Genomic DNA, 3,974 nt, shown 5'->3' with positions numbered 1-3,974 from the left:
AAATGCATGCGACACCTTCCATAAAGATGGGCTCTTATAGATTGACAAGTTCATAAGGGAACATCCTGTGTGGTCGCAGACACACAGCACAAAGGTCACCAAGCTATTAACCATGTCTGCTTCCAGTCTTCTAGGCAGAAAACAGGTTATGTGTTCCTCCTTTTGAAGGGACACCAAGTGTGTTTAACAGCCTGGTTCATCTAGTGCTTGTCTGTAAGCACAAGGCTTCCACAGGGGAAGATGAAAGTATACACTCTGGAGTCAAATTGGGTTCAAATTCTGGCTCTGCCTCTTTACAGCTCCATAATCTTAAAAGAACTGATTATCTTCTCTGCTTCAAGTCCCTTGTCTGTAAAGTGAGTACAGTGCAGCCTTGGTTTCCTTTGCAGACACATTAGAAGCATAGAAGAGGTGTATGTGTTTCCAGCCTGCTCTCCCAGTCTGGAGTTAGATACGTGTTCTGTCATAGCCTCTCGCTGTTGACAAATATAAAGTACAAAGAATGGTGATTGACACATGCAAAGCTTGAAATAAGAGCTTTTTGATCTGCTGAGTGAAATAGAAGATTGATCAGGAAAGCTAGAGGTACATATGAAAGATTGAGGATATAGCTCTGTTGGTAGAATGCTTGCCCAGTAGGCACCGGCTCTGGACTGGACCCCATCTTGAAAACAGTTTGGTAGGGAGTCAGACATTCAAGGTCAGCAGGGGCTGACCTTGTTACTTACAAAAAGTAAAAAATAAGTAACAGTAAACAAAAGTGAAGGAGAGGTTAGAATGGTGAATAATGACCTGGAATTCCACTTCTTTAGATCTTGGTACATACGAATAAAACTTTTGATGTCAGGGAAAGTCCTTGATGCAAAGGAATGCTGAAATTTTGGTTTTTGAACCACAGTGACTGGGAGGCAGACCTGAAACAGTCTGTCTTGTAGTTCAATGGTGAAAGGATAAACATATGCCAAGAAAATGACAAACACTTAATGCAAATATGAGTGATTCTGAGTCTTAGTTGAAAATGCTCTTTTTTTCTGCTGTTACTATTTTAGTGGTCCAGGTTAAACTCTAATCCCTGCTCCAAGGCTCCTTCACGCTATTTGCATACTACACATTTCAGGAGTCTACAGTTACATGGAACTTGTCACATATCTTCCATGTTTCATGTTCATAGCCTCAAATTCCATATGCTCCTTAGCGGTTTTTTGGTTTTTGGTTGTTTTTTGTTTTGTTTTGTTTTGTTTTGTCAAGAAATGGCAGTTTCCATGTTTGTTGCTGTCATGTTTTGTTTTTGTTTTTTGTTCTGGTTTTTGTTCAATGTGTAAAATAAGAAAAAAAATAATTAAAAAAAAAAAAAAAAAAAAAAAGAATGTGGCCTCTGGAGCTAAACTGCCATCATCTGTTCTCACTTCTTTTCAGTCCACTATCTGGGCAGCCTTGATTTGTGCTCTTGGTTTCTCATTTGCAGATAATGGGGCTGGCTATGAGGATACATAATGAGTATAAATGTTTGGAACAATACTTGATATTGTTAAGGACAGCCCAACTACTCACACACAATTTATAGCCAATTGAGAGTCTTTATTCCAGTCAGTTGGGACTATACTCAGGTTTTCAGAGACCTAAGTGCAGGACCAACTGGCTTTGAAAGCCAAAAACCACATCCTATTATCTTAATCAGTAGCTTTCGTGAGGGAGGAGTCTGGACAAGCAAGCAGTTTAACAGAAGGTAAGATAAGTTAGCTGGATCATCTTGAGCTTGGGTTCCTAGAATGGAGTTGGGTAATTTTCCATGGCAGTCTCCATCAAGAAGATCAAATTCTAGATAAATCTGAAATAATCTCAGCAGGAATACAAGATGGAGGAACCCCTGCACTGTCCTCCCTGTCACAATATAATATGCTCCCAACAAAATTAAACATCACAATTAACAACATATGCACAGATTATCACCTTTATAGGTGTCTTCCTAAATACCAGGCCTTGAGGCTCAGACAAAAATATTTGCATACCCCATCCTTTTAGTTTACTTTTAATATTTTCTAAAGAAATCCTGGGCCTGCCCTTAAAAAAAAAAAAAATTGTCTTAATGATAACTTGCTAAGTGAGGGGAAGGAAAAAGCAAAAGCAAAGCAGAGATAGCTTAGTTGAAATCATGAATTCATATTCTCTGGGGTGTTAGGGCTGAGTTAATCTCATTTTCTGGTTCAACATTTGCTCTCTGCTTCCAGAGAAAAGACAGCAGCCAGAGATGTGAAAGAGAATCACCTGCTTGTATCCAAATTGTTATCAAGCCTTCCTCACAGACTTAAGAACTTCCATGAAGGTTCCTGCAGGACTGTGAACATAGTTTCTCTCCCTGCAATGTTTATACGGCTCCCAACCCATTCTCACACCCTCCACTTTTAGATACAGTATTGGTTATTCCTACAGGGTTTTCTAGGTTTGTTGTTGTTGTTGTTTGTTTGTTTGGCATTTTAATGGCTGTCAGATCCAATTTCAGTCCTTTGTTGTAGGGAAACTTCATCCTGGTGTCTGAGGAGGGCAGATGGCAGAGGTCCCACTAAAACTGGAGTTCCAAGTGGTTGTGAGCCTCCATGTGGATGCTAGGAACCCAACCCGGGTACTCTGCAAGATCAGTAAATTCTGCTATTAAGCCCTGTTGGCAGCTCTGTTCTTTTTCTTTTCTCCTAGGACTGAACCAAAACCAAAGACTCCCTTCCCTCATGCTAAATAGATGAGTTACCCCTAAGCTACAAAATTTTCCCTTCTGGCATTTTTACATTTTTTAAAAAGTTTGACCTAGTATGGTGGCTTGAAAGAAAATGGCCCCAAAGGGGGTGGCAATATTGAGAGGTGTCGCCTGGTTGGCATAGGTGTAGTCTTGTTAGGAGGAAGTTGTGTCACTATAGAAGTGGGCTTTAAGGTCTCATATGTTCTCAAGCCACACCCAGTGTCTCAGTTCACTTCCTGTTGCCTGAAAGATGGAGGACTCTTAGCTACTCCAGCACCGTATTCTCCTGCATGTTGCCATGTCCCATCGTGATGATAATGGACTGAACCTCTGAACTGTAAGTGAGCCACCACAATTAAATGTTTTCCTTGGTAAGAGTTGCCATTGGCATGGTGTCCCTTCACAGCAATAGAAACCCTAAGATAACCATGGTCTCATTGTGTTGTCCAGACTGGCCTTGAACTCAGCCTGTAGCCTAAGCAAGCCTTGATATGATACCCTCCTGACATTGATTCCTGAATAGCTGAGATTGCATTTCTATAGCCAAGCCCAGCTTTGTTCCCATTCTTAACACATGGAAACTCTCCTCTTCCCTATAACTCCTCCACTGTGAATGACTGAAGAGTAACTAAAAATAATGCCCAAAGGAGAAAGGGGTCAGTAATGTTCAGTGAATGGCTATGTAACTAGGGCAAGGGGAAAAATATGAACTTATTTTTTTAAGTATAAAATTGTGATGGCTTAAATGAGAATGGCCCCATAGCCTCTTATGTTTGAATACTTGGTCCCCAGTGGTGGAACTATTTGGGAAGGATTAAGAAATATGGCCTTGTTAGGTGAGGTATGTCTTAGGGGTTGGCTTCTATGTTTCAAAAGACTCATGTTGATCCCAATCTCCTTCTCTGCCTTTTGGTTATATTTCAAGATGTAAGCTATCATTTTCTGCCCCAGAACCCTGCCTTTCTGCCTGCCTATTGCCATGCTTCCCACCATGATGGTCATGGACCCACCCTCTGAAACTATAATTCCCAAATAAACCCTTTTATAAGTCTCCCTGGTCATAGTGACTTATCATAGTAACTAAGGCAATAAATGGTACAAGAGATAGAACTGTTGTTTTTGGTAGTGACTACTCAAGAAAATGCATCATTTAATGTTTTTTTTTTACTGCTTTCTGGCTAAGATCAAGTGTAGTGTTTTTGTTGAGGACTTCAGCCTACCACCTTCTAAACAAGAACACAAG

This window comes from Phodopus roborovskii, unplaced genomic scaffold (assembly GCF_943737965.1).
Source record: "Phodopus roborovskii unplaced genomic scaffold, PHOROB, whole genome shotgun sequence".
NCBI lineage: Eukaryota > Metazoa > Chordata > Mammalia > Rodentia > Cricetidae > Phodopus > Phodopus roborovskii.
This window is presented reverse-complemented; position numbering follows the sequence as displayed.